Source organism: Miniopterus natalensis, chromosome X (assembly GCF_054644295.1).
Source record: "Miniopterus natalensis isolate mMinNat1 chromosome X, mMinNat1.hap1, whole genome shotgun sequence".
NCBI lineage: Eukaryota > Metazoa > Chordata > Mammalia > Chiroptera > Miniopteridae > Miniopterus > Miniopterus natalensis.
This window is the reverse complement of record NC_142103.1, coordinates 52,403,039-52,425,935: the sequence shown is the minus strand read 5'-3', so window position 1 is coordinate 52,425,935 and position 22,897 is coordinate 52,403,039. Positions and strand designations below refer to the sequence as shown.

The 22,897-nt window shown below is 36.8% G+C and overlaps 1 pseudogene; it reads left to right on the top strand.

Moving 5' to 3' along the window:
• Nucleotides 1–22,897, top strand: part of LOC148090484 (vascular endothelial growth factor receptor kdr-like) — a 269,330-nt pseudogene that overhangs the window by 87,327 nt on the left and 159,106 nt on the right.

Genomic DNA, 22,897 nt, shown 5'->3' with positions numbered 1-22,897 from the left:
ATTCTTGATATCAGATATAGTATTCTTCTTTTCTACCTGGTTCTTATTTACAATATCTATATCTTTTTTTCATGCTGATGTAGCTTTCACTAAGTTCCTGCAACTTCCCATTAGGTGTCTTGTTCCTTGAGCATCTTTATAATCATTACTCTGAAGTCTGTTTCTGATAACTTGCTTACCTCCATCTCATCAAGGTCTTTTTTCTGATGATTTTCTGTTTCTTCAGTTTGGAGGTCCTTTGTCTCCCTATATTAGTTTTCTCTGTGTGTTTGTATCTGTGTATTCAATATATTTGCTGTCTCCCAGTCTTGTGGGGTTAGCTTTGGTAGTGGATTTCCTGTTCGACTCAGAGTTGTGTTTTCCTTATACTTCTGAGCTGTAAGCTTTAGGCATGTCCCTTTTTTGGGATATTTGGGCCCTCCTGTTGTTACTGAGCCTAGATTCCTGTTGTTCTGTTCATGGGAGGACTTCCCTCTCAGGTTGGCCAGCTCTGAGGCTCAGCCACAACAACATTATGTGAGCTGTTGTATGTTTTCTGACAGGGCAAAACAAAACAATGAAACCAACAGGAAACAAACAAGGAATTTACAAAATATCTTAACAATCACAATGAAAACAACCAAAAAGAAAGTAGAACTAGGAAAACAAAGAGAGGACACAACTACTAAGGCAAAAAGAAAGAGAGAAAAGGATATTATTGCTAGTAGTAAAATAGTAAAAATTTAAGAAGCTACTGGCAGGTAATAGAGGCAGAGTAAAGATTCTGAAAGAAAAGAAGGGAGAGTAAGGGTAGAGAGTAGGAATAAGGGTAGAGAGTAGGAATAAGAAAATGGTTAAAAAAGACAGGAAGACAAAGAAATAAAGGGAAAAATAGTTATGACAAGGGAACAAGAAGAGAGAGAGAGAGGTAAAGCAAGTGTAAGGAAGGAAACCAATAAATGATATGGTAGAAACAATACAGAAAAGCAATAAACTTGATAAAAATAATAATATCCAAGCAATAAAGTGGAGAATATCAAGAAAATCTTGATTAAAAACACCAAAGACAAAACAAAACAAAAAACAACAACAAGAAAAAGAAGCAAAGCAAAACAAAACAAATTAAAAAAAAAAAATTCTTTTTAAAAACCAGCCAAGTGAAGTTCATCTGGGAAGATTGAATTCAGTCTTGCCTTTTCTGTATGGGCAGTTCCAGCTGGCCTGAGTTCAGTGTGATTGATCAATAGAGACTATGGTATGCACACTTTGCCCGCCCAGCCTCCAGAAGTTGTTTTGAGCATTTCCTCTGGTTCCCAAATAATAGTCCCTGAGAGTTTTACTTTTGTAATGTCTTCCTATGAGCTGTTCTTCCCCCACCAAACTGTGCTTAGCGGGGGATATCTGGGGCTTCAGTGAGCTGAACCAGCCACTTTCCTGTTAGAGGTGGTACTCTTAGCCTGCAGGAGAGGTAGGCACTTTCTGCCCCTCTTTTCCTAGTCCGGTCATCTGATCTCACAGGGTGCTTGGTTCAAACTCTCCTAAATGCAGACACAATACTCAGCTTTTGCTGGTCTGTCTCCCCAATGTAAGCTCGGAAGGTGGATGCTGTGGGGTGCCATCCAATAATCAAAAGCCTATAAAGTAAAACACAGGAAGAAAACCTGCTTTGTGAAAATCTGGCATCCTTGTGCTTCCAGTAGAAGCAGGAGGGGTTACAAAGTCTGCCCTGTGCAGATCTTCTGCACAACTGAACTCAGCAGGGCTGGGGCCATGATTCTCACCTTGGGTCTCTATCCTGGCTCTCTTTAGAGCAGGTCAAAAACACCTTCTCTGCCCATACAGCAGCTTTAATCTCTCTCTCTCTCGGAGGGAGTCCCTGAATTATCTCACTGGCAGCTCCAGTCCCTCTCTCTGGCAGAGAGAGTCCCCGATCTTCCACACTGGCAGCTCTGGTCTCTCTTTGGCAGAAGGAAGGGTTCCTTCCTCTTTTCCGCTCTACACAGTTCAAATGCTCTCATTTCCTGTACAGTGCCCTACAAGAAAACAGAGAGTCCTTTTAGGTCACTGCTGGCCCCTTTCTATTCTAAGAAAGACAAACTGTTTCCCTGGCTCCCTCTGTCCTACATGCACAGGTTCTCCTTCCCTTCTTCACTGCTCAGAGTTTGAGATCCCTGCTTTTGAGTGTCAGTCTGCACTCCCAGGGGAGAAAGATTAGCAACCTCCAACCCTTGGGCCTCACTGCCTAGAATAAGCTTCAGGGGGGATTCCCCCTTTCCATGCCTCTCCCTCTCTTACCAGTCTCCACGATGTTTCTTCAGTGCTCCTTATTCAAAATACGTCCAATCAGCTATATTTCTTTTGTTTTTCTGAGCCAGCTACCCAGTATTTTAACTAAATTGGATCCATGGCTGGGAGCAAGGGGACTCCGCCTATTGTTAGACTGCAGCCATCTTTAAAACCCAACAAATAGCATTTTTAGATTACAGCACAGTTACTTAGCTTCCTGTGAATCTAGTGTAGAAGGTAGGACAGGGAGGGTATAGGAGATAAATGGCTCACTTTACAGAACACAGAAGTCAATAGAGATATCACAATGAGAGCCTGGCATCCTGACTCTTGCCTCTTAAGAGCTTCCATCTATTGAAGCCCTACTATATGCCTGGGACATATTAGATACTTTGATTTTTGCTCTGTGGCAATAAGCTCTATTTCAAAGTGTCTGCTCAGTCACCTCTGGAACAATGAGTCACATGTGGCCCCTATAAGAATTAGAAAAAAATATCATGGCCGAGGTAACTCAGCTGGTTAGAGTGTTGTTCCGATAGGCCAAGGTTGCGGGTTTGATCTTGCCAGGGCACATACAATAAGCAACCAATGAATGTACAACTAAGTGGAACAACAAATCGGTTTCTCTCTGTCTGTCTCTCTTCCTCTCTCTCTCTAAACAAACCAATAAATAGATAATTTTAAAAAGCATTAGAAAAAATTAAAGGAAAATTTAGAGAGGCAAAGTGAATTGCCCCAAATCACAGAGTAGGCAATATTTAAGAATACTTCCCATAAGAGCACTGAAAACACATTTATCTCTCAGTTACGGCTATTCTTATGTTCTAGGATTTCCCATGGTTACCCGGTGGAAATATATAAAAAATAGAAAACAAAGTTAATTATTACCACTCTTAACCAGTTTCTACCTATTTACATAAAATGACATTTAATATGTTTCTATTGTTTTTTTCCTTCCAATTATTTTTATTTTTATTTTTTTTATTTTTATTATCGAGGTGCTTAAATATGGGGAAATGCCCAAGTGATACAAGATAAAATTTCTAGCTAAATTCTCTAAGACTAGGACTAAAACACAAAATCTTATTTATTTAACATGTAGATGTAGTATTTTTTAACACTTTATTAAATTTATTGGGGTGACAATGGTTAATATGAGCATATAAGTTTCAGGTGTGTGTTTCTTTGTTACAAGGTCCATGTATCACCCCGTGTGCCCACCACCCAGGTGTGTCTTCTCTCGTCACCATATATCACTGTACTTTATTGGATTGAACTGGTTAATACTTTGTTGAATATCACAGTGGTACCCATTTAAAATTAAGTTGTGAGGAGCCATGAAAAACGTTGTAAACTGAACAATACCAAACTGACAAAGATAGAAGAAAGTTACAAAGAGACAGCAGCCATATGGCTTCTAAATTTAGAATTTGAAAAAGGTTTTCATTTTCATAAATATTTATTATCCACGAATATATATTTACTTTGTGGCAGAAGACAATCATTGAATATATGTGATTTATAAATCTTGAACAATCTACCTGGAATTCACTTATCTTGCACAGCCTATAAAATTGGTAGAAAACAAGGTCTGTGCTCCAAGAAAAAGCCATATTTGCCATGTTTCAGTGAAGCAATACCATATGTCATTCACTAACTGAATATTTAATTCAGGCAAACAAATCCCAAATCAACAAGCAACAGATCTTTTTTTTTTTTTTCTTTTTTTTTTAATTATTCAAAACACATAATAGTTCTACTCATGGGTGGAAGTAGTAACAACCCAAGGGGAAAAAACAAAAAACAAAAAACTACGCACTATAAAAAGACACTGCCTGTTGTATTCAGTCCAGTTGTTTGCCTAAAAAAAAAAAAAAAATCACCACATTCTGATTCTGCAAATTATCTTTTTGAGATTGAATAGAACTTAACATTTTAGCAAATATACTTTAGCACAATCAAGTTACAGAGTTACTTGCCACTGTAATAAAAACAAATTGCAGGTCAATATATCTCTGAAATATTTTTAAAACAAATTTGTTTCAATTTAAGGAAAGTAGCAAAAAAAAATAAGTGGAAGCAGATTTCCTCTTCTGACTATAATGAAATAGCTTGTGATAGGCATTGTTTCTGCCATAAATAACTAGGAGAAAAGACATTAAAATTAATTAGGAGAAAGGTTCTCTTCAAAGGCAACATAAATATGACAAAGCTGCCGATGCTTTAGGAGCAGGGAAAGAGAATCCCGGAAAGACGGAGCTCTAAGGATCTTAGGAGAAAATAAATTCATGGCCGAAGGAACTCTAGGGAGCCTTCTTCCTCAGTCGGGAGGGTGGAAAGGTGGCCAAAGAAAACACGGGGGTTTCTGGAAAGAGTGAGGAAGAAGAAAAGTGCCCTGAGCCTTCCAAGGGCTGGAAGCATGCCCGCCACCAGCAGCCACTGAAGGGGTGGAGCTATGCTCCCCACAGGCCCAGAGGGCAGGGACCCCTCTAGGGATGGCCCCTCTTATAGAGTCCTTACCGCTTTCCTAGAATCTGTCAGACGTCACCACCTGCACCAAGAAGAGCACCATGTTGAAAAAAATAGAAAATAAAAGCATGTGTCTTTCACTGCCTGGCTTATTTCACTTAGCATAATATTCTCCAGGTCCATCCATACTGTCCCAAAGGGTACGAGGATTCTTCTTCTTTGCAGTTGCATAGTATTCCATGGTGTAAATGTCCCACAGCTTTTTTATCCACTCATCTACTGATGGGCACTTGGGCTGTTTCCAGATCTTAGCTATTGTAAACTGTGCTGCTATGAACATCGGGGTACATATATCCTTTCTGATGAATGTTTCAGGATTCTTAGGAGACAAATATCACATGATCTCACTTATACGTGGAATCTAAAGAACTTAATAAACTGATGAACAGAATAGGTTCAATGACATAGAAGCATAGATGAGATTGATGAATGTCAGAGGGATGGAGGAGGGCTGGGGGGTGGAGGGGGAGAGAGTAACCAAAGAATTTATGTGCATATATACACAACCCAAGGACATGGACAATGGTGGGGAGAGGGACTGGGGAGGGGGAAGAAATGGGGTGGAATGGGTCATTGGGGAGAAAAAGGGACATTTGTAATATTTTAAACAATAATAATAATAATAAAAAGAATATTTCATCAATGCTCATCGGTCTCCTACTATAAAACCTCCCTACAGGCTTGACACATATGACAAACTCTCTGGTTTGCCATAACTCTTAAAGTGTGCAGAGGACTGTTCAGTCAGGTTTCCATTGTTGTCTGAAGGATGACATGTTAGCTGACCAGATAAGTTCATCTTATTAACTCACTGCTGCACTGTGCTGAAGGTTGAGTTTTAAGGACATGGTAATGAATGAGAGGGTATCACTAGGAGATAGTTAAACTCTGAATGGGAATGTCTAAGAAATCTCATTTGGAAGACCCAAAACTTTAGGATATAGCCTTTGTTTGGAGGAAAATGAAGAGGATATAGTTATCAGACCAAGATCTAGATCTTCAAATAGAAGGGGCTGGCAGTCTATGTCTCACAGGTACTTCCCAGCCAGCTCTTATAAGTCAGCTTCACTCAATTGCTTCCTGCCTACACATAGGTACTTCAGAAGCATGCTTATTTCATCTCAGGAGGCACCAGGATAGATTTTTGGAAGGAGTGAATATCTGTGGTCCTATCCACTTACTTACTTTGGTTCTGCCCTGCCTCCTTTCCTTACTCTGACATTCTGTAATTCCCAAGTCACTTCCAATGTTCTCACTCAGCTGAGATGCAGTAAAACCAGTTACATTTTTTTGCACCTTTCTATTTGGAAGAAAAATGGAGGCTTTCCCTGAAAAAAATGCCTTTTCTAAGTGCTTCTCATAGCAAAGTTCATTAAGCAAACAGTTATTGAATACCTAGTCTGTTTTAGAAACCATACTAGTCCAAATCTCTCACATTTATCTGAAAGTTGAATGAATCAAATATTTGCCATATCATGAGCTTGTTTAGAGATTCAAATCTTGATTGTACATAAAGAACAAAAAAAGAGTATAATGGGGGTATGATTTACTTTGGATAAAAAAAGACATATTTGGAAAATAAAAACTTTATGAGGAATAAATATTTAACGTCAGACTTAAAGAATAGGAGGCAGCCATGCAAACAGTTATGCAACAGAAATATAATGCAAGACACCTGTCTAAGCCACATATGTAATTTTGAATTTTCTAGGAGCCGCATTATACAAAGTAAAAAAGTAAAATTAATCTAAATAATATATTTAACAGGATATGTCTCAATGTTGTCACTTCATAAGCAATTAATATAAAATATTAATGAGATATTTTCAGTCTTTTTTCATATTGCCTTTGAAACTTTGTGTACAGTCTGTACTTACAGAACATTTCAAGTACTTATTAAGATCTCCAAGTAAGCCCACAACATAACTAATATTAGCTCCATATAACAGTTGGGGAAACTGAGTCTCAGAAAAGGGAAACTGAGCTATCAAAAACCATGCAAGCTAGCAATGCTTGGGTTGAATTGCAGTTTTGTTGAGTACAAGTCTAGTACCTTATCATTCATTCCCTTGAGTAATCTGCTTTTCTGTATATCTTGGCTGATCAACAGCTCCCTAGAATTACTCTCACGAGCCCCTTCTCTTTGCTTAAGGTTCAGAGTAAGAAAGTTCATTCAGGAAGAGATACCAGTGAAGGAGAATCTTATAAGACTTCATATTCTGTATCAGCCTAGAAAAATCGGTATGGACTATACGAATAATACTTTTATGCTTGTGGACTTCCAGCCACACAGGACTCCTTGCTCATTTAATATGTCAGGCATGTTCCTTGCACAGGACCTTTGCATTTGCTCTTTCCTCCATCTGTAATTGTCTTCCCCAGAAATTTTTCTGGCTCACATTTGACTTCTTTTAGGATTCTGTTCAAATGTAACCTCCTTAGAGAGGCCTTCCATGATCATTTTGCCTTGTAAATTTTGTAACTTCTTATCCAGAATTCTCTGGGTGACATATCTTCCTAGACTAGAAGATACACTATCTATAGTACTTAGTTATGTTTTATATCCTTTCTATTGACTATACTGTAAATGCAGTCTCATTCTTTCCCAGGCGTATGGAACAAGGCCAGCGGATCCAGCTTTCCAATGAGATTCTGAAAAATAATCTCCGTATAAGCAGTAGAATCCTGTCCATTGAGGAGATGGCAGTGACAAATGGAGAAAATACAAAGGTAGACCTCTGAGAGTTGCTGTGGTAAGAGTTGTGTGGTAACCTCACAAGCTATATATGAGTGGGGCTGCTAGTCATACACTTGATATTAAATTTTAGGAATGCCTTGAGATCTAGGGTTGAAGACTATTGATTATAAAAACCAAGCTTTAGTCAAGATGTTGTTTTCTTTTCTTAATATAATTTTAAAAAATTTTCAATTACTGTTGACATTCAATATTATTTTATATTAGTTTCAGGTTACAGCATAATGGTTAGACATTTATGTAATTTATGAAGTGATACTCCCGATAAATTTAGTACCCACTTGGAACTGTACATAGTTATTAGAATATTATTGACTATATCTTTGTGCTGCACTTTACATCACTGTGACTATTTTGTAACTACCAATTTATACTTCTTAATCCCTTCACATTTTTCACCCAGCCATCCAACACCCCTTTCATCAGTTTGTTCTCTGTATCTATGAATTTATTTCTGTTTTATTTAATTATTAATTTATAAATTTATTTATTATTGTTCAAAATATTACAGATGTCCCTTTTTCTTCCCATTGGCTCTTTCTACGCCCTCCTCACTCCCCTGCCCAGTCCCTCACCACATTATTGCCTGTGTCCTTGGGTTATACATATATGCATATAAATTCTTTGGCTAATCTTTCCCCACCCACTCACTCACTCCCACTTTCCCTCTGAGATTCATCATTTTGTTCCATCCTTCCATGTCACTTAATCTATTTTGTTCATGACTTTATTAAGTTCTTTAGATTCCACATATAAATGAGATCATGTGATGTTTCTCTTTCTCTGCCTGGCTTATTTAGCTTAGCATAATGTTCTCCAGGTCTACCCATACTGTCCCAAAAAGCAGGAGATCTTTCTTCTTTACAGCTGCATAGTATACAGCTGCATGCATAGTATAAATGCCCCACAGATTTTTTATCCACTCATCTACTGATGGGCACTTGGGCTGTTTCCAGATCTTAGCTATTGTAAATTGTTATGAACATAGAGGTGCATATATTCTTTCTGATTAGTGTTTCAGGATTCTTAAGATATATCCCTAGAAGTGGGATCACTGGGTCAAAGGCAGTTCTATTTTTAATTTTTTGAGGAACCTGCATACTGTTTTCCACGATGGCTGTACCATTCTGCATTCTCACCAGCGGTGTACCAGGGTTCCCCTTTCTCTGCATCCTTTCCAGCACATGTCAATTGTTGATTTGTTGATGGCAGCCATTCTGATAGGTGTGAAGTGATATCTCATTGTGGTTTTAGTTTTCATCTCTCTGATGATTAAGGACATTGATAACTTTTTCATATGTCTCTTGGCCATCTGTATGTCCTCTTTGGAGAAGTGTCTAATCAGGTTCTTTGCCCATTTTTGATTGAATTGTCTTCTTCTTGTTATTTTATTTTTTAACTTTATTTTTATTGTTTAAACTATTAGAGATGCTCCCATTCCCCACCCCCCCCATTTGCCTACCTCCATCCAGCCCTTGCCCCCCTTTTCTCTCTGGCATTCACATACTTATCATCAGAGAAATGCAAATTAAAACTACAATAAGATATCACCTTACACCTGCCAGAATGGCTACCATCAGTAAAACAAACAACAAGTGCTGGGGAGGATGTGGAGAAAAGGGAACCTTAGTGCACTGGTGGTGGGAATGCAGACTGGTGCAGCCACTATCGAAAACAGTATGGAATTTTCTCAAAAAATTAAATGTGGAACTGTCATTTCACCCAGTAATCATACTTCTAGGAATATATCCTAAGAATTCCGAAACACCAATCAGAAAGAATAGATGCACCCTTAATGTTTATAACAGTGTTATTTTAAAGAGACAAGATCTGAAAACAGTCCAAGTGCACATCAATAGATGAGTGGATAAGAAATATATGGTGCATTTACACAATGGAATACTACATTGGTGTAAAAAATAAGGATCTCTTACCCTTTTTGACAGCATGGATGGACCTGGAGATTATTATGCTAAGTGAAATAAGCCAGTCAGAGAAAGACAAATATAATATGATCTCACTCACATGTGGAATCTAATGAAGAAAATCAATTGAGGAAGAAAATAGGAACAGAGGCATGGATACATGGAGCACACTGACAGATCTCAGAGGGGAAGAGGGTAATGGGAACTGGCAGAGATGAACCACAGAACTTATATGCATATATGCATAGCACATGGACACAGACAATGTTGTGGTGAAAGTGGCAGGGTACAGGGGCTGAGTGGAAGGGGCAAAGGGGGAGGAAATAGGGATATCTCTCATAGTGTCAACAATAAATTAAAAATAAAAATAAATGAATAATATACAAGGAAAGATCTTGATTTTCAAAAAAAGAAAAGATAAAATTGACAAGCCTTTAACCAAACTCATAAAGAAAAAGCCAAAATAAATAAAATCATCAATAAATTAGAAGCTATAACCAACACCATAAAAATGCAAACAATTGTTGAAGATTACTATTAAAGGTTATATGGCAAAAACATTGGCAATCTAGAAGAAATGATAAATTCTAGAGGATATAACCTTCCAAGACTGAACCAGGAAGAAATAGAAAATCTAAACATCTCATTTATTACCAATGATATTGTGGCAGTAATATTTTTTCAAAAATTCTAACAAATAAAAGTCAAAGACCATTGATTATAGAGGTGAATTTTAGCATATAAAGAAGACCTCATGCCCATATTTCTTAATATGTCAAATAATTGAAGAAGAAGGAATGCTTCTAATCTCATTCTACAAGGTCAGAATTACCCTGATACCAAAACCAGACAAAGACATTACAAACAAAGAAAGTGAGGGGTATATGGGTGTTCATTGTACTTACTATTTTCTATGAAATAAATCTGAACATTTAAAAAATTTTAGAGAAAAAAGCCAAAAAATAAAAATTAGTGGTCAATATCCTTCATGAACATGCATGCACAATTTCTCAACAAATTCATAATAAACCAGATTCAACAGCACAGTAAAATTATTATGTACCATGACCCAGGGAGGAAGGGAAGGTACAGCATCTATAAATCAAACAATGGGATGTATCACATTAACAAAATAAAGGATAGTACCAAACTATCTTCTCAATATATGCAGAAAAAGCATTTGACAAACTCAACATCCTTTTATTAATATTTTCAACAAAGTGTTTAGAGAAAGATCATTATTCAACATGATAAAGCATGTACATGACAAACACACAGATAATATCATGCTAAATGGTGAAAACCTGAAAGCATTCCCTCTAAGATGAGTAAAAAGAAAAGAAATCTCACCCTCACCATTTATATTTAACATAACATTGGATGTCCTAGCCACAGATGTCAAACAAGGGAGAAAAAGGCATCCAAACTGAAAAAGAAGTAAAACTCTTACTATTTGTAGATGATATAAAAAAAACTTAAAAACTCCACCAGAAAGGTATTAATAAATTAATAGACTAATAAATAAATTCAGTAAAATTGCAGAATATCAAATAAATATTCAAAGACTTGTATTTCTATACACTAATAAAGAATGATCACAAGGAGAAATTAAAATAACAATCACATTTACAATAGCAGCAAAAAACATAAATTAACTAGTAATAAATTTAAAAAAGAGAAAGACCTATATTCTGAAAACTATAACACATTAAAGAAGGAAATTGAAGAGGATACAAATAAAGGGCAGGATAGACCATGCTCATGGATTGGAAGAATTAATATTATTAAAATGCCCCTGCTACCTAAAGCAATATACAGATTCAATGCAATCTCTATTAAAATATCAATGATATTTTTTTTCAGAATTAGAACAAATCATAAAATTTATATAGAATTACAAAAGACCCCAAATAGCCAATGCATCCTTGACACAAAAAAGTTGTAGGTATCACACTCCCCTATTTCAAGCTGTATTACAAGTTACAATAATCAAAACAGATGGTACTTACATAAAAATATATAGAGATATATAGATTAACAAAATAGAATAGAGAGCCCAGAAATAAATCTTCATTTATGTGGTCATTTAATCTACAAATGAGGCAAGGATATTCAGTGAGGTAAAGACAGCTTCTTCAATAAGTGTTGCAGGGAAAACTGAAGAGATACATGCAAAATATAAAATTGGACCATTTTCTTATGCGATATATAAAAATAAACTCATCTGTCAGTATTTCCATAATTCCAGTTTGAAAGCATGATCTGAAAATTTATTCTCAGAAAACTCTATTTTAGAATAAGTCACAGACCTTTCCATGGACCTTTAAGATGAAAGTTTTTGCAAATGCATCAGACAAAAACAGTGACTGTCTGTGAATGACAAAAAAACACACCTTAAAATGACATGGTTATAGGTCTGATTACAATGCAATTGATGTGAAACCTTGTCCTTTCTGCAAGAAATAATAACATTCTAGAATAAAAATAAGAGTCATAAATGAAAGTATATAAAAATTTATAAACCCTAGGGGATTTTTATTTAATCTCTAGAACATCCATTTTAATATAATTCTATCTTACTAAAATCATACAATTTTTTTCAACTTAATTATAATTTTTAACTCTCAGAAACCTTGATTTTGATTTTTCTTTTAAACATATCTTTATTGATTTCAGAGAGAGGAAGGGAGAGGGAGAAAGAGATAGAAACATCAGTGATGAGAGAGTCATTGATCAGCTGTGCCCTGAATGTGAATCGAACCTCAATCTCCTGGATCCTAGGTCAATGATCAACCGCTGAGCCACGTTCGGCCAGGCTTGATTTTGATTTTTTTAGTGACAAGTAAGTAATTAACATTCCTCAGATAAGCAAATACATTTTATAACTTCCAGAAACAGGATTTTTGCCATTGGAAAATATACTTAAATTTTTTCCTTTCTTTTAAATTTATCTTTATTCTCGAAAGGATTACAGATGTCCCCCTTTTGTCTACCCCACATCTGGCCCCCCAGGCTTTCACCATACTATGGTCTGTGTCCATAGGTTATGCATATATGCATATAAATTCTTTGGTTAATCTCCTCCAGCTTCCCTCCCTCCTTCCCTCTGAGATCTCTCAATGTGTTTTTAAGAGGCATAGCAAAGATAACATAACCTTGACAAATCTTAGGGGGCTGGAGAAAAGGCAGAGTGAGAGGAGTGATGTCAGGTCCTGTGTCTTCTTCCCAGGACTGCAGCAACAACCCCCTTCCCCCGGTCCTCCAGCGGCTTTAGTGTAAAAGTACTATTTTTTTCCTTTACAATGAGGGGAGTGGCCCATGTCTCTTCTGCAGCCTGCTTAAGGGCACTTCTGCAGTTTAGACCCTCTAGGAGGAGGACTTGGAGTGTTTAAAAGATTAATTTCTCTGTATTTTTCTTTCTGAGTAAAATTCTTATGATATAAAAACCTAAAAGCTTGCGCATAAGAGAACTTATTCCTATTTACCAGACCTTTGGCAAAACAGTTCTAATTAGTCATTGACTTAAATTGACTAGTTAGCTAAACTACGACCTAATGGGCTCTCTGATGGAACCAAGACCAAGAAGCTTTTTTCAAAGGAGCCAGAAGCACACAATGGAGTAAAGATAGTCTCTTCAATAAATGGTGCTGGGAAAACTGGAAAGCCACATGTAAAAGAATGAAACTGGATTACAGTTTGTCCCCATGAGCAAAAATTAACTCAAAATGGATCCAAGACCTAAATGTGAGACCTGAAGCAATAAGTTACATAGAAGAAAACATAGGTACCAAATTGATGGATTTCGGTCATAGAAAATGTTTTATGAACTTGACCCAAAGGCAAGGGAAGTAAAGGCAAAAATAAATGAATGGGACTATGTCAAACTAAAAAGCTTCTGCACAGCAAGAGAAACTGACAACAAAACAAAGAGGAAGCCAACTACATGGGAGATGATATTTGCAAACAGTAGCTCTGACAAAGGTTTAGTTTCCAAAATACATAAAGAACTCTTAAGGGACTGGGAAGGGGGAAGGAACAGGGGGGAAAGGGTCATTGGGGAGAAAAAGGGACATCTGTAATACTTTAAACAAAAATAAAAATTATTTTAAAAAAATAATAAAAAAAAGAAACTCTTCACCTGAAGCTCATGAAAAAACAAAAAAAAAAGCAAAAAAACTCAACACCAAACAAACAAACAACCCAATCAAAACCTGGGCAGATGACCTGAACAGACACCTCTCCCAAGAAGACATGCAAACAGCCAATAGATAAATGAAAAGATATTCAACCTCACTGGCAATTATGGAAATGCAAATCAAAACTACAATGAGATATCACCTCACACCTATTAGAGTGGCTATTATCAACAAGACAAGCAATAACAAGTGTTGGAGAGGTTATGGAAAAAAGGGAGCCCTCATTTACTACTGGTGGGAATGTAGACTGGTACAACAACTATGGAAAGCAGTCTGACGATTCCTCAAAAAAATTAAGAATAGGGCTACCATAAAACCCAGCAATCCTTCTCCTGGGTATATACCCAAAAAACTCGAAAATATGTATTTGCAAAGATATATGCACCTCTATGCTCATTCCAGCTTTGTTCATGGTGGCCAAGATGATAGAGACAACCAAAGTGTCCTGTGGTAGAGGACTGGATAAAGAATATGTGGTACATATACACAATGGAATACTACTGAGCCATAAAAAAGATGAAATACTGCCATTTGCAACACCATGGATAGACCTTGAGAATATTATGCTAAGTGAAATAAGTCAGTCAGAAAAAACTAAGAACCATATGATTTCACTCATATGTGGGATATAAAACTGAAACTCATGGACACAAACAGCAGTGTGGCAGTTGCCAGAGGAAGGGGGTGGAGGGTGAAGGGGGTCCTAATATATGGTGACAGGAGAATATATGACTTCAGATGGTGGGCACACAGTGCAATATACAGATCTTGTAACACAGAAACCCACACCTGAAACCTATATGTTCATATTAACCATTGTCACCCCAATAAATTTAATTTAAAAATCCCCAAAAACACAGAAACAGAAATAAAATCTAAGGCAAAGCAGAAGTTAAAACAAATGAGTTACAAAACAGCAAGTCCCCAAAAGACAAGAAAACAAAGAGCAATTGTAACCAAAGTTTCATTTCAGACAGAGAAGAGCTCTCAGACAGAAACTGATTTCCTCCCATGGAGGAACTGGGATTAAATTCAGTCTTAACCCCTGGCAAAATGGTACCCCAGATGACTTGTTGTCAAGTCCCAGATGGCTAAAAAGCCAAGACAGCAGTGATGGAGGACTACCAGAGTGCACACCGCTTAACTTACCCAGTCAGGCTTGGAATCTGTCGACTCCCCAGAGATCTGTTTCCTTTCACCAGATAAGCATTTTAGGCTGCTGATGCCTTGAAAGGGAGAGCAGGGAGAGTCCCTAATATAAAGAACTCTCAGTAGCTGCTAGGAAGTTCCTGCAATCCCTGCCATGGGTTTAGCCTGCCACAAGCAGATGGGACCTCCAGCTAAGTGGGATATATCCCCATCTTAAAACGAATTAAACAAAGCAATAAAGACACATCAAACAATAACCAACAAAAACACTGTTATATACAATATTTACAAGTTTGCACAACAGACAGACAAAAGTTTTATGACTTACCATGCCCTCTTATCTGTATAGCCACAGAATTAGACAGAATGCCCTGCATTAGGAAGACAACTGAAGCAGAGCAATGTCTTGACCTGGAGCTGGTCGGGTTCAAAGACTAAGCAAGGACCATGGGGAGTCTCTTGCAATCGGGAGCTGATCAGGCTCAACCCAGATGGTAGGCAGCAGATGTTTCTGGTATCCACACAAAGAAATGCTCAATTCTACTTAAGTGACATGATGGGATTGCTGGAACCAAAAGTGGAACACAACAGGAAAATTCGTGGCAGCACTGAAAGCAAAAAAAGTCCAGATTTCAACCCTGGGAACCCCCAGTCCAGGCAGCCAGTGGGATCTCTGCTACTTACATGGGGAAAGGTCCTGCTTTTCAGTCCTCCCGCAGTTGCCAAATTTGAAACCAGACACAAAATCAAGTCCATGCCTGCCTATCACTACTGAACCAATAAGCAGAGACAAGGTTGAATCATTATGAGTGTTTATTTAATATTGCCTGCAATATGGAGTGAGCAGCAGGTATAAAACCCTAAAAAACTGCTCTCTAACATTTCATTTAAACAAATCCTTACAAGGGTTAGTGGGTGGGAAAAAATCTAAAGTTAGTGAATTCCCAGGGTTTGCCTCCTTTCATTCTTCTTGCAAAGATTAGCCTCGGAATGCTGCAAAGATTAACCTTGAACACGGTCTCCCTTCAGATAGGTTCTGTCCTTGATCTGGGCTACCTTATCTTTAGGGCCTGTTCTCTTGTAACACATCCTTCAGTTTCCCAGGGTCTAGGAAAATCTATTCTTTATAGTGAGTAGCTATTAAACACCTGTGATTCTATTTCTATTATGTGCCCCTCCCATCACTTCCATTTGTTTGTATCTCACACTATTTTTTTTTCAATGTCCTATAGTTTTCTAAGTACAACTCTTCTACCTCTTGGGCTAAGTTTATTCCTAGGTACTTTATTTTTGTTGTTGTTGTTGCAGTGGTAAATGGGATTTTTTTTTAGTTTCTCTTTCTGAGATTTCATTATTGGTATATAAAAATGCCATCAATTTCTGAATGTTTATTTTGTATCCAATTCATTTATTAAATCTAATAGTTATTTTGTGGAATCTTTAGGGTACAATATCATGTCATCTGTGAATAGTGACAGTTTACTTCCTCCTTTTCCAGTTTGGATGGCTTTTATTTCTCCTGTGGCTAGGACTTCCAGTATTATGTCGAATAAGAGAGGTGCAAGCGGACATTCCTGTCTTGTCCCTGATCTTAAGGGAAATGCTTTTAGTTTTTGCCTATTGAGTATGATGTTGGCTGCAAATTTGTGATAGACTGCCTATTTCCACCTCCCTTGACCCCATTTCCCTCTGGCTATCACCATACTGTTGTTTGTGACTATGTGTCATGTGTATATGTGTGTGTGTGTGTGTGTGTGTGTGTATTTTTTTTTCTTTTTCACCAAGCCCCGAACCCACCTCCCCTCTGACAGCTATCAGTCTGTTCTGTGTCTATGCTTTTGTTTCTATTTTGTTTATGTTATTTTGTTGATTAGACTCCGTATATAAGTGAGATCATATGATATTTGTCTTTCTCTGACTGGCTTATTTCACTTTGCCCATTTTTAAATTGGGTTGTTTGGCTTTTATGGTGTTTAGTTGTATAAGTTCTATATAATTTTGGATATTAACCCCTTATCAAATGTATCATTGGCAAATATGTTCACCCATTCAGTGGGTTGTTTTTTTCATTTTGTTGATGGTTTCCTTTGCTGTGCAAAAACTTTTCATTTTGAAGTAGTCCCTTTTGTTTATTTTTTCATTTGTTTCCCTTGCTTGAGAAGATATATCAGAAAAATATTTCTATGAAAAATGTCGAAGATTTTACTGCATATGTTTTCTTCTAGGATTTTTATGGTTTTGAGTCTTATATTTAAGTATTTAATCCATTTTGAGTTTATTCTTATATATGGTGTAAGAAGGTGGTCTCATTTCATTTTTTCACATGTATTTGTCATTTTTCCCAACACAATTTATTGAAGAGATTATCTTTACTGCATTGTATGTTTTTGCCTACTTTGTCAAATATTAATTCACCATAAAGGTGTGGGTTTATTTATTTCTGGGCTCTCTATTCTGTTCTATTGATCTATATGTCTGTTTTTATGCTAGTACCATTCTGTTTTGGACACTGTTGCCTTGTATATAGTTTGATATCAGGTAGCGTAATTCCTCCAACTTTTTTCTTCTTTCTCAAAATTGCTGTGGCTATTTGAGGTCTTTTTTGTTTCCATATAACTTTTTGGAATATTTGTTCTAGTTCTGTGAAATACTCCATTGGTATCTTCATAGAAATATTGTTGAAATTACACATTGCTTTTGGTAGTATGGAAATTTTAATGATGTTAATTCTTCCTATCTATGAACATGGCATATGCTTCCACTTATTTGTATCTTCTTCAGTGTCTTATAATTTTCTGAGTACACACCTTTTGCATCCATGATTAAATTTTTTCATAGGTATTTTATTTTATTTTTTATTTATCTTTTTTTTTAACCTTCACCCAACGACATTTTTTCTATTGCTTTTCAGAGAGAGTGAAAGGGGGAGAGAGAGAGAGAGAGAGAGAGAGACAGAGAGAGAGAGAGAGACATCAATGTGAGAGACACATTCATTGGTTGCCTCCTGCACATACCATGACAGGCCAGGGATCCAGCCTGCAACCTAGGTATGTGCCTTTGGCTGGAATCAAACCTATGACCCCTTCAGTCCTCAGGCCAATGCACTAACCACTAAGCTAAACCTGCTAAGGCTTTTTTAAATTTTATTTTTGATGCAATTGTAAATGGGATGTATTTTTGTTTCCTTTTCTGACAGCTTATTATTGGTACATAAAAACGCAACTGCTTTCTGGATATTTATTTTGTATCTTGCTACTTTACTGAATTACTTTACAGTTAGTGTAGTTTATTGGAATCTTTAGGGTTCTCTATATACGGTATCATGTCTTCTGCAAATAATGAAAGTTTTACTTCTTCCTTTTCAATTTGGATGCTTTGTATTTCTTCTTCTTGTCTGATCGCTATGTCTAGGACTTCCAGTACTATGTTGAATAAGAGTGGTGAAAGTGGGCATCCCTTTCTTGTTCCTTATTTCAAGGGAAGCACTTTTAATTTTTGCCCATTGAGTATATTTGCTGTGGGTTTGCCATATATGGCCTTTATTATGTTGAGGTATGTTCCCTCTATTCCCACTTGGCTGAGAGTTTTTATCATAAATGGGCTCTGGATCTTATCAGATGCTTTTATGCTTCTATTGATGTGATCATGTGATTTTTATCCTTCACTTTGCTTATGTGATGTATCACATTTATTGATTTGCAGATATTGTACCAACCTTGCATCCACGAAATAAATCCCACTTGGTCATGGTGTATGATCTTTTTAATGTACACTGAATCTGGTTTGCTAATATTTTGTTTAGGATTTTAGCATCTATGTTCATCAGGGATACTGGCCTATAATTTTATTTCTTTGAAGCATCTTTATCTGTTTTTGGAATTAGGATAATGTTAGCTTCTTAAAATGAGTTTGGGAGTCTGTCTTCCTCTTGAATTTTTTTGAATAATTCGAGAAGGATAGATGTTAATTTTTTTTAATGTTTTGTAAAATTCTCCTGTGAAGCTGCCTGGTCCAGAACTTTTATTTACTGGGATTTTAAAAATGACTGCTTCAATTTTATTAGTTGTACTTGTTTTATTCAGATTTTGATTCTTTCTGATTCTTTTTTGTAAGGTTGTATATTCCTAGGAATTTATCCTTTTCTTCTAGATTTTCCAGTTTGTTGTCATATAATTGTTCATAATATTTTCTTAAAATCATTTGTATTTCTGTGGTATCAGTTTGCTGTTGTGCCTGTAACAGATTACAACAAACTTGGCACCTTAATACCACACAAACATATTATCTTACTGTTCTGTAGGTCATAAGTCTAGGTAAAGTGTGGCTCTGCTTGAGCCCCTGCTTAGAGTCTCACAAGGCTGAAATCAAGGTATTGACAAGTCTGCATTTCTTTCTGGAGGCTCTAAGAAAAACTTTACTTTCAAGCTCATTCGAGTTGTAGGACTGCTGTCCTTTTTCTTTGGCTGGTGGCTGGAGATGGTTCTTAGCTTCTAGAGGGTGCCCACATTCTCTGGTCATGACCTTCTTACTCTAATTTCAAAGCCACAACCTCATGTTTAGTCTTTTCCATGCCTCCAGTCTTGCTCTGCCTCCTTCTTGTGTTGCATCATTCTAACTGTTTTATCTTCCACTTCCACTTTCATGAGCCTGTGTGATTACAGTGAGCCAACCTGTAAATCCAAGATAATCTCCCGATATCAAATCAGCTGATTAACAGCCTTAATTCCACCTACGAAGCCTCTTTTGCCATGTAAGGTAACACATTCATGGGACTTAACACCAGCACGCAAAGGTCATAAGGGTCAAAGTCCATCTTACCTTCCTCCCTGTCAACAAAAAACAGCAATGTCATAACAGGGATAAATAACTATGGAAGCACACACTGTAAACCAGCACTATAAAGGAATGCACATGTTCCTAACCAGCCAGTGGCAACAATGGGAAACAGGGCTTTTTCAGCTGAAAACAGTCACTGAACCTACTTTTTCACGATTTGCATCACAGACCCTGCATAAAAATGCCACAATCCTCAAGGAAAAATATTATTTTAAGCAGTAACACTCTGCTAATGACCTGAACCCAAATTGATGAATCTCCACTATTTAGTGTGGTGTGCTCTGTAACTCCATAGCTTGAGACAAGACACTTTTAGGGAAAAAAACACAGTTTGGTCTAGTTAATATCAATGAGCATATATTTTCCCCATAAGCTTCTTGGTAGACCAGTTATAAAAGAAATATAGTTGATGAGAGAAAGCAAGAAGAAAAAAACTAATTCTTGCCAACAGAATCTGAGTTTTCACCCACGCTTCATTCTTAGATAATATGGTACTTTTAGTTCTTCAGAGCTCACTTATTCAGTTTAGTCTTTCCCAAGGCTTCTTTCACCTTCTCCTTTAAAATTTATGGTCATCTCCATAACAGTCAATGGATAGGAAAAGAGATCAAATAGTTCAAACTTCTGAGGCACGTAAGCCAAATGCTTGTGGGAAAGAGATTAACTCCAATGGTTAAAAAAATGAGACTTGGATTTTTCACTTTCTTCACATAGATTTTTAAATTATTATTACACTATCCAGATTGATTATTATCTCTTTTGAATTCCTTTAATTTTTCAAGGCAGTAAAATACAATGGTGAAAAACAGCAATTCTCTAGTGAAATTGTTGTGGAACCGGAGACGTTCACCTTATGGAAAGACCAAGCAGCACTCAGAGGCTCGGGGTACAGGAGGTTTATTTTACTCTGGCAGGCCCAGAAGAGTCCAAGTCCAAAGTCAGAGCCCCGAGCACAATCGGGCAAAGAGTTATATACCGTACATGCCTCCGCCTACCTGGCAGCTATACCTTGCTTAGGGTGGGGAAAAGCCCTTTCTGGTTTGGTGCGCAGGGGAACATAGCAGGATGACAATAGGGGAAGCCCCGGCTGGGGGGGGGGGGGCTGTCGGCCATTTTAGACACAGTTTTCCCTTATCAAAACTATAGTTCTACATTTAAATGTCACCTCCAGCCCTGCCAGGTGTGACTCAGCTGTTGAGCATCAACCTAGGATCCAGGCGATCAGGGTTCGATTCCCAGTCAGGGCACATGCCCGGGTTGCAGGATGCAGCTGATCAATGACTCTCTCATCATTGATGTTTCTATCTCTCCCTCTCCCTCTCCTTTCCTCTCTCTGAAGTCAATAAAGATATATTTTAAAAAAACATGTCACCTCCATTATTTCTGAGCTTTCTGACTTTCAGTGGGTTATTTCACCTCTGTAAGCCTCAGTTTCTTCATCAGTAAAAAGATGTATTAATAATAGTTTCTACATTATAGAATTGATGAGATTAAATGAGGTAAAATGAGATAGCATATATAAAATACTTGTTATTGTGCTTGACACAGAGTAAAAAGTACTAAATATTATTTGTTATTAGTTTGAAACTTATGCTGACTTGGGAAATTAATTCTTATATGGCAGGTTTGCGAATGATTCTATATTTGTATCTGTTTCCTCATGAAATTGAACAGTTTCTCATTTTCAGTCCCCTTCCAAGAATTCAACATTCAAAGTAGGCCTCAAAAAAATATTTGTTAAATGAATGAATGATGAATAAATAAATAAAAATAAATAAATAAATAAATAATAAAGCCCCACTTCCCAGGTAAGCCTGAAGTATTAGTCAAGATGGCCCAGGCTGTGCTATGAAAACAAACAAGTCCAAAATTTGATTGGTGCAAAATCATAAAGGTTTATATCTTACCCATGCCATCTATTCAACTGCACATCAGCAGGAGGACTTTTTTATTATAGCTATTTAGGGATGCAGGCTGGCAGATTAGCCATCATCTCAAACATTGCTGATCGTTATGCCAGAAAGAAAGAACTATGGAGGGTTTCACCACAACAATTAAGTGCCCCAGCTTAGAAAGTGCCAACATCATTTCCTTTCTCAAATCCTTGACCAACAATAAGTCATATGGCCCCATCAAGCACGCGGGATCCAAGAAGGAAACTCTACTATGTGCCTGAAAGGATCAAGAATCAGAAATATCTGGTGAATAGCATTAATAACTACTATACCCTGTTAACTGGAACTAATGCATCCTTTATCTCTCTTTAGACTCTGAGCACCCTGAAGATATTGACCAATAACATTTCTGGTATATACTACTGCATAGCTATAAACAAGGTTGGCATTGATGGGAGAAGCATACATTTATATGTCTCAGATAAATTATAAACTGATGAGGATAAAGCAGGCAGGGCAGGTCTTCTATGGTTTTATTAGGGATGCATGGAAAATGTACCTTTTCTCAGCCAGCTCAACAGCAGGCCTGCAAAACTGACTGAAAATCTATAATTGAAAGTTCATTTTTTGAAGTTAAAGGCAGAATTTTTCTGAAATGCAAATATCCTAAAAGGGGCAACATATTAAGTTAATATTAGACACCAACAACTTAGCAAGAATCTGATTATTATAACTTTCCTTTGTTTTTAGTTTAATTTATAATATTCCCAGCTCCCTCATATCATGATCTAATTTGCTTCTTTCAGTGTCTGATTGTAATTAAGTTGTAACCAATAATCTACATGATAGATGATGAGAATAAAATCTCAGGAGCTGATATCTGAAAATGTGCAGGTCTCAATTAATTTATTATAATTTTATTTTATTTATTTTTAAAATAAATTTATTGGGGTGACATTGATTAATAAGATTACATAGTTTTACGAAGGTAAAGTTCTATGATACATCATCTGTATATTGCATTGCATGCCAACCACCTAAAGTCAAATCTTCTGTCACCATGTGTTTCACCTCCTTTACCCTTTACTACCCCCAACTCCCTTTCCTCTGGTAACCAGAATATTGTTGTCTGTGTTCATGAGTTTTTGGTTTTTGTTTTCCTTGTTTGTTCATTTGTTGCTTTCAGTTTTATATCCCTCATATGAGTGAAATCATATGGTTCTTAACTTTTTCTTTCTGACATTTAATTTAGCATGATATTCTTAAGATTCATACATGTTTTTAATCATATTATTCTTTTATGCCTTAAACAATACTTTAATCATTCTTTAAAACTGAAAGTATTAT